Source organism: Prunus avium, chromosome 6, assembly GCF_965620075.1.
Source record: "Prunus avium chromosome 6, drPruAviu1.hap1.1, whole genome shotgun sequence".
Lineage (NCBI taxonomy): Eukaryota > Viridiplantae > Streptophyta > Magnoliopsida > Rosales > Rosaceae > Prunus > Prunus avium.
This window is the reverse complement of record NC_142289.1, coordinates 5,331,929-5,341,398: the sequence shown is the minus strand read 5'-3', so window position 1 is coordinate 5,341,398 and position 9,470 is coordinate 5,331,929. Positions and strand designations below refer to the sequence as shown.

Here is a 9,470-nt window from a genome sequence, read left to right as displayed (position 1 = left end):
TGCAAAATGATTGATTGCAGCTGAAAATGGAGAATAGGAGGAAATGAAAAAGGCTTTAGCTTTTGTCGTAAGCAGTGTATAGCTTTTTTTGGTGTATTTTTCTAATTTTAATTTAATTTTTAAAGAATTTTTTACGATAAACAACAACAAAAGTAAGAAAAATAATAGGTGGCGTTGTGGTATGAGGACACACGTCACCAACACAGAAAAAGCACCTGTAAGCAAGGTCTAAAATATCGTTGATATCGGAAATATCGGTAGTCCAAAAACACGGAAATTTCGATGGAAATATCGGGATATTATTGATATCGATAAAAATTGAATAAAAACCACGGAAATTGTAAGAAAAACTTGGAAATTTTTATTGAAACTTTGCAGGATGTTTATTTAGTCAATTGTCTATTAGTTTATCACAAAAAATTGGAAGAAAATGCATTGTATGATGGATTTAACTGATTTAAGTTGATTATATAGTGAGCTGGCAAACATTGTAAGTATAGAAAATATGTAGTAATTAATGAAAGAAGTTTAAACACACCATAATCATTTATATATAATGAATTACTATAATATTTTACACTTTATACATTGCATGGTCAAAGATTCATTCTCATGTGGAAATTTGTTTCTCTTGCAAAAAGAATTCAAAACAAAACTATATATATATATATATATATATTTTAATATATTTTCACAAAAACATAAGTGATATGGCGGTTAAGGTGTTGAAGAAGTAAAATGGGAGGGGTTCGAAAACCCTTGGTGTTTTTTTTAATATAGAAATTTATCCTAGATAATAAATATTAGCTTGTAAGACTTGCAGACATCTTAAAGACCATATAAATATTAAATGCCGAATATATAATCACAAACAAATCCGCAGCGGAGTTGGATAAGGCGCTGGTGCGTGGTTGACAAAGGGAGGGGTTCGAATCCCTCCATGCGCAAGAGCGAGACTTTTCAGCATTTTTCATGTACTTTTGGGTTTCATATCGCGATATATTGCCCAAATAATACAAAAAAATGTTGAAAATATAATGATGATAATTAAGTGGATAAGTGTGAAAATATCGATATTTAAATCATTGCCTGTAAGAAAAAAATGTTGAAAATATAATGACGATAATTAAGTGGATAAGTGTGAAAATATCGATATTTAAATCATTGCCTGTAAGAAGCTGCATCAATTCTATTTAAAATAGATTTTATATGATTTCACTCCTAAACATCAAAATAAATACATTACAATTCTGAAAATTTCACCAAAAATTCCTACGAAGTCCTAGTGACATTCTCCTCATCCTAAAGCTTGGAAAATCTTACTTTTATTTATAAAAATTCAAAGTGACAATCAAAACTCAAATTAGTTTGTAAACAAACAAAACACTAGTTAATGTTTGCTATCCTAACACTCTTGTTTCTTTGATCCAATGATTACTATGAACTTAATTATGTGGAATCATGATTTTAAACCTCTAGAATCAAAGAATTTGTCGTAAGCTGTACGTAGCTTTTTTCGGTGTACTTTTCTAATTTTTATTTAATTTGTTAAGATAAACAACAAAAAAGTAAGAAAAAGAAGAGGTGGTGTTGTGGTATGAGGACACGCATTACCAACACAGAAAAAGCACCTGTAAGAAGTTGCCACTTGTCGATCAATTCAGTTTAAAATAGATTTTATATGATTTCACTCCTAAAAATCAAAATAAATACATTAAAATTGTGAAAATTCACCAAAAATTCCTACAAAATCCTAGTGACATTCTCTTTGTCCTAAAGCTTCGAAAATGTTATTTGTACTTACAAAAATTCAAAGTAACAACAAAAACTCAAATTAGTTTGTAAACAAACAAAGCACTAGTTAATTTTTGATAATCTAACACTCTTGCTTCTTTGATCCCTCAATTATGTGGAATCATGATTTTAGACCTCTAAAATCGATGGATTTGTTGTAAGGAATGAGTAGCTTTTTTCGGTGTATTTTTTTTTAAATTTAATTTGTTATAAATATTTTAAGATAGTAATTTCCGATGACTGCTAATTCCCCTTGTAAATAAAAAAATTATTATCGGCGACCATATGTTGCCCCCGGAACTAGGTTGTGATTTCCAACAGCTATGAATATGCCCTCCGAAACAAGCACAACTATTACCGACAAGGATGAGTTTGGTCATAAATATAACGGCATTACCGAGCGGACATATTTCCCCTAGAAAATAGTCAAACAATTTTGAGGGCATGAGAAGCCCCTCGGAACTTATTTCTGACAAACAAATTTTGTGTCATTAATAAAGTTGGTGCAAAGTTTTCCCGCCAAATAAATTACATTTCCGACGACCATAGAGATTTTTTTTGAAGGCCGTTACTTTGTGGAAATAAATTCCAGCACCGTAACATATTTTTAACGGACAACATTTTTTTCGTTGGAAAAAACACTTTTGCCGAGGGAATTTGGGAGCCCTCAGAATAAGTTGGTCGGTAATGAACCCTTTTTTTTTTTTTTTTTTTTTTTTGTAGTGAATACAGAGCAACTTTGCTCTTTGGTTCGAAATTCCCTCAGCATCTTTATGCCGGAGGTCGGACCAAACATCTCCATTCCAAGTTTATGAAGAATTCCTCTTCCAATCAACCCAGAAATTAACATGAAAATATGTCCATATAATGGGAACCCTGGACTTAGAGCTATGACACATGAGCCATGACGTTGTGTTTATATTGAGTCATTGGCGTATTGACTGACCTTAGGCCATCCTCAATGGTTGGAGCTTTAAAAGAGGTTTATAAAGCCTCATTTAGAGCTCTGATGGAATCTTTGGGGCTCTAAAGGCATCTCTCCCACAGTGAGAGGCTCTACATCCAGGGCTCTATATTAGAGGTTTGATATTTTTTTTTTATGATGTAATTTAATTAAGGTGCTATTTTTGTTTTTTGTTAACTTATTTATGTTAGTTTTTTGTTGTTGAACATTTCAACCCAAAAAATAAAAAATTGGACAAGATTTGAAAACATGGTTATAAAAAATAAACCTAGCCATTTAGAACTTGAGGGCCTGAGTCAACTTTACCAAAAAAAAACCAAAAAACAATGAGACAAGCTTGTTGCAATTGGCCAATTGATTAAAAAAATAGAAAAAGTAGTCAGCAACTATCAAAATGGGCGAGTATGACTCTGTTGAGTCGCAAGGCAAGTGAGCCAAAAAATTGTTGGGCTGGCAGCTTTTTCCAAATGTGGTCCCCACTGAGTTTCAAGGGCTGCAAGCGGGTACACAGATTTGGCTTCGGTTAGGCTCTACCGTTTAGAGCCTCAAATTTATACCATTGGGGATGGTTTTTTTTGAATAGATGGGCTCTAACGAGGACTCCTAAGTGAGGACACTATATGAGGATCAATTTCAGCCATCCAATCTAATCTCAACGGCTGTAGAGAAAAAGCAAGCTTACAATGTAAGTGTGTACGCTACAATTTCCCTCCTTTGGCATTCGCGCCTTTTCTTCTTCCTTCATTTCTGCATTTAATTGTTTTGTGAATTATGACTACAAACCCCAAAATCTGAAAACCCAAATACCCAGAAGCTCATAACGCCACCCAAAATCCAGATTAAAGAAAAAATTGTTTTCATTTGTGCAAAATCTTACAACCCAAAATCTCATTCCGTTTTCCATCTGGATTTTGAGGCAGGGGTAGTAGAATAGAAACCAAAACCAGCACGTTGGTAATCCACATCACGCGTTTCTCTCTCTCTCTCTCTCTCTCTCTCTCTCTCTCTCTCAGATAGAAACCAGAAAGACGCTTTTTATTTGGGTGAAAACCCTAACTGGAAAGTTCATCACTCTTGAGGTTGTGACTATCGACAACGTGAAAGGCAAGATCCAGAGGTACTGTTTCTCTCTCTTCCTCTTTCTCTTCCTCACTCTTTGCTGTAGAAGATACTTTGTATCAAGAAACTTGAAAGATAGCAATTCACGTTGCTGCCCCAATTTGATTAGGACGAAAGTATGGATGATTCTGATGTTGCTGATGATGATATCTTTAGTATTTAATTGTTTTTGGTTGTATAGAAAACAAAGACGAAAAATTTGATTTTGAATGATTCAGGTGATTATTTCATAGGGGTCAATGCTAAGTGATTATCTTTTAGTCTTGAATATGGGTGATCTGACAAGACATATTGAATTTCTATTCTGTATCTTGCAAAGAAGTGGGTAATATGGATTTTGGTATCTTATTCTGTATCTTGCAAATAAGTGGGTAATATGGATTTGGGTATCTTATTCTGTATCTTTTTTTTAAGAAAGAGGTATCCGATTGTGTATCTGAATGTCTTAATAACAGTGTGAATAGTATGAATTTGGGTATCATATGAGTATCTTTTTTAGAAAGATGCAGTAGAAAACTATTACAATGGCTAGGATAATTGTTGGAATTGGCCCAAATTATATTGATTAATTAAGTGTGTAAGGGCCACTTTATTGATGGCTTTCTTCCTTGTCATGCCGTGGGTTTTTTGAAGTGGGAAATGATGGCACATGCCATCTTTGGTGAAAGGCTAGAGACAAAGAGATAGTGGGAGCTGTACATGCTTTCGGCTTGGTGGAAGACAAGGTGTAAGTAATGATGGGTGGGGTTCTTTGACCAACATCATTATGTTTTCCTTTGGCATGCATGTGGGCTGTTTTTTGGAGACTCTTTGGCTGGCCATCACGTGGGTTTGGTGTCTTGGGCATGCGGCTGTTTTCTCTTAGAGTTGCTGCATGGTTTTATAAAGGGGTGCGGCAAGTGTGAGAGAGAGAGAGAAGAATTTCAGTTTCTTTCTCCTATGTGTGAAGCCGTGCGCCATGTGAGAGAGAGAGAGATGAAGGAGCTGCTGCTCCTCTTTGTTGTGGCTGCACATATGAAGACAGTTTGTTTGTCTGATCAGTGAGAGAAAAATCCATTTCTCTACTGGTCTTTGGGTGTGGCACTATTTGTTCTCTCCTTTTGGTATCGGTGTGTGAGTGACTTGGGTGTATTTGGGATTTGGGTTGTGAGAGTTAAACTCTGTAATTCCTAGGATAGGTGAGAGGGTTAATCTTCTTTGGTTGAAATCTCTTTTGGGATACTAGTGGAATTTCTCGCTGTCTTCGAACTGGATGTAGGCTACACACGGACCGAACCAGTATAAATCCTTGTGTCGTTTGGATTTCTGTATTTCATATTTTGCTCTTGTTGTTTCAACGGTTTCATATCAACCACCACAGTGCAATCCGCTTCCGCTGCGCACAACAATAATGTCATTTATGTTTTATGGAAAGAATACTCTTAAGTCTGAACTGGCCACATGAACAATCCAGTCTTCCTTTATCACCGATAATAGTGTCGATGTGTATCTGAACCAACACGATAATACTGTGAGTAGTTTGGATATCAGTATCATATGAGTATCTTAATGTGTTCATTATAGTGTATGGATACTGGTATCAGAGTCTGTATCTGAATGTGTTGATTATATGTCATTCGTATGGATTTAGGTATCCTTTTTGTGTATTTATTGTAATGTGAGTAGTATAGATATGAGTATATATGTTTATTGTAATGTGTTTCTTCTTCTTAAATTTTGTGAAAAAAGAACCTTTCCTCTCCCCATAAAAGAAAATTAGCTTGTGAGTAAATTAATCTTACATAATGAGGTGGATAAATCACAATTTGACGCATATCTACTTAGAAGGAGAATGACTTCTTTTGACGCATATCGTACTTAGTGTCATTTTAGTTTACTTGTACTGGTGTACTTTGACAGCTGTAGCTTACATGACAATTGCATATTAACCTCAGAAAATTTGTCCTTTGCAGGAACCGAAAAAGTTCAATGATTTTCTGCACACTCTATGTATATTCTGCCAGGAGAAAGCCCTCAGCAGTTTCTGTGAATTTCTTGCATCCAAAGAGCTCACCTTGATTTCAAAGACAGAAGCTATAGACAGATTTCGTGCTTTTATGCTCTTTCCGGTTATTGAAGTGCTTGTTTTCAAGTCAATTACAGTTTTTGTATCTTTCTCATTTCTTTCAGCAGTCATTTATTTGAATTTTTGTTCCTATATGTTCCCAATGCAGTGAAGTTAGGGATGATGAAGCTAGGAATTTTCTGGTCAAATCAGAGCCAAAGATGGAATGAGTGCTTGAGTGCTTTAATTGGTGTCTTGTGGCTATTTGCCGAGAGTTACATCAATGTACAGAACCCACATTACAATAAACACATATCTATATGAGTATCATAATGTGTTTATTGTAATGTGGTTTTGTATCATAATGTGTTTACATCAATGCTACAATATATAGATGTATGTGTAGACAATGAAATTTGGATTTTCGTGTTTACAGTATGATTATGGCTGAATGTTTAACTGCCTTAGTTTTGAACTTGAGAGGTATTACCAATCGTGTGAACACACATGCAACACTGTTTTGTTTTGATTACGGTGATGTGAATATATTAGCAATTCAGTCTGAACACAGAGGTGCATGTTGTTTAATTAGAAAGGTTTTTTTTTTTAACTTGAGAAGCTGAAGAAAATATGTACATACAATATTGTCATACAATAACCGTGATACAATATGAGAATGGTGGATAAAAGGATGCTATGCCATATTGTCATACAATAACTTGAAAGCACTTCCCAATGTACATATGTGAAAACAAAATGTAATAGTCGTTTGGGTTTTACCCCTTACTAGTTGATCAGTTTACAAACAGAATATTGAAAGCGATTCCCCATGTATCCCAGTGGTGGGTTTGGGGTTGGTTTCAGTTTCTTTATCCTTGGTTTCGGTTTCTTTATCCTTTAATCTTGAGACTCAAGACGACATGGTTGATTTCAAGTTTCAACATATCTTCTTGTTGCTTTGGTTTATTTTCTTGTCCTTGCTGTTTGACTAGTTTTGTCATTTAATACCCATCCCAAGTTATTATTTGTTGATAGCATAAAAATATACCCATCCCAAGTAATTATTTAGTACATAAATTCCTCAACAGACTATGTTATTCACAATCCCATTACTTGCTAGACATGTGGACACACAAACGCTTGCTACCTGTCTCTCCTTTGTGTAATTATGATTTCACTTTCTTCTCTCGGTTGCCACTCTTTATTTTTTTATTTATTCTTTTCTCTCTCTCTCTCTCTCTCTCTCTCTCTCTCTCTCTTCTCCTTCTCACATCCTTAGCCTCGTCCTCCTCTGTTTTTTCCCTTGTTTTATCATCTGGGTAGCTCTAGTTTTTAGTTTTTAGTTTTCTTATTCATTCATTACTGGTTTTGGGTTCAAATTTGCTTTTTATTTTTCGTGACCCCTCTTTGTTATGCTCATGTTCATAAAGTGGTCACCTTTGGCGTTTGAAATCTGTGTCTTTTGTGTGTTATGGATCGGTTTGTGTTTTTTTGGTATGTCAATGGGCACTTCTATGAATAAGAAGAAATAAGGAGGAGATAAGAGACGGAGGGCGATGGAAAATTTATAGAGATGGAAAGAAGATAGGAACGAGAGAGAGAGAGAGAGAGAGAGAGAGAGAGAGAAACTGATGGAGAAAAAAGAATTAAAAAAGAGAAAGAGAGCCAATTGAGAGAAGAAAGAGAAAATATTTTTAAAATATGAAATAGAGAGAGAGAGAGATATATATATATATATATATATATATATATGCAAAATCGAGAGACAAAAGAGAAACAATAATTTAAAAATGGAAACACGATGCAGCAAGCGTTCGTGTGTCCTCGTGTCTTGCAAGCAATGGGACAATCGGTTTTGAGTGCTTGTGAATAGCATTCCTCCACGCGTTTAAGTGCCCGTTTGGCATTGCTTATTTAGGGTGATAAGTGATTTTTTAAAAATTTTGCGAAGCCCAACCCGTTTGGTAAACTGTGAGAAAATCACTTATCGTTAAAAATTGCTGTGAGAGAAAGCTATAAGGGAAAGCAGCTAATGAGGTGCTTTCATTTTCTGATTATGCAGGAATCAGTTTCGAAGAGGCACTGGGTTTAATGATTATGTGGAAATCAATACCAACACTTTTAACATAAAATTTACCAAACGCCAAACTGCTTTCTCTCAGAGCAAATCTGACAGCGATTATTTTCACAGCACATCAATGCCAAACTTGCCCTGACAAGTAAAAGGATAATCGCTTTTGAGCAATTGTGAATATCATTTCTCTATGCCTCCTCATTTTACCTTAAACCCCATGAAAAGTCTCTTGCATGAATAAGTTTTCCATAATACCCCTAACCCTTAACCCCAAACATCTAAACCCTAAACCCTAAACCCTAACCCTTAACCCTAAACCCTAACCCTTAACCCCAAACCTCTAAACCCTAAACCCTACAACATAAACCCTACAACCTTAACCCTACAACCTAAACCCTAACCCTTAACCCTAAACCTCTAAACCCCCAACTGCTAAAACCTAAACCCTAAACTCTACCAATTTAAACCCTACATACGTATTTCTTAGCACCAATTCTTTGTATCCCAAGTCCAAAAAGCTCCTTCTCAATTCCTAAGCTATTGTTTGTTTGATCACATAAAGACGGCTTTGATACTTGTTGTTAGTTGTATCATTTCTCAAATTTGCCATCTATTATGGCTTGTGTATTTTTCTAATTGGTAATTTATTTATTGTGAATTTTAGAAGTTAAATCGTATAAAAATAAAATGAAATAGTCGAAGATTGACATGTCATTTTTTTGTTATTTATTGTCTTTTTCTTTATCAAATTCATAAGAAATTAAATACAAATAAGAAAAATACACCAAAAATTGCTACAAATAAGAAAAATACACCAAAAATCATGATTCTACATATTTGAATAAATGGAAATCATTGAATCAAATAAATAAGAGTGTATGTGATAGAATGTTTTGATTTGTCTATGAACAAAGTTGAGTTTTTATTATTGATTTGTATTTTTTTAATTTAGAATTAGCATTTTGGAGCTTTAAAGAGAAGATAATACCACAAGATGTTCATAGGAATTTTCTGGGTATTTTTATGATTTTAAATTTATATATTATGAATTTTAGAAATTAAATTTTTGATAAAAAGCCTTTATAATTTTTTCCCCCAAAAATTTTCGCGTGCCGCCCTTTTTTCACCAAATTTAAGTTTGGTGCGTCTTTTTTTTGGGGTCAAATTCTCTCTCCCTTACAGAAGCGTCATATTCTATCTCCAATCTCTAATTCATTCTTTAATCCCAAATGTTCTCTCAGATCTCTTCCTTCTCAGACTTTGCAAATTTCTCTCTCTCTCTCTCTCTCTCTCTCTCTCATCAAATCCCATCGAAACCCTCCCTCTCTTTCTGTGGCTTCTTCTCTGTCTCCCTCTCTCACAATCTATGGCTTCTCTCTCACTGGAACATTCAAGAGCTTCAACCCCTCATCAGCTACAAGAAAATTGCTCGAGGCCAATTGCTTCGAAGGTGAAGGCTGCGTGACAATTCCCAA

At 34.8% G+C, this 9,470-nt stretch overlaps 1 long non-coding RNA gene across 1 annotated transcript; it reads left to right on the top strand.

Moving 5' to 3' along the window:
* The first annotated feature begins 3,895 nt into the window (after positions 1 to 3,895).
* Positions 3,896 to 6,354, top strand: LOC148293524 (uncharacterized). Its single transcript, XR_015836369.1, has 2 exons — positions 3,896 to 5,387; positions 5,830 to 6,354. It is a non-coding gene; the product is annotated as an uncharacterized LOC148293524 (long non-coding RNA).
* The last annotated feature ends 3,116 nt before the right edge of the window (positions 6,355 to 9,470 follow it).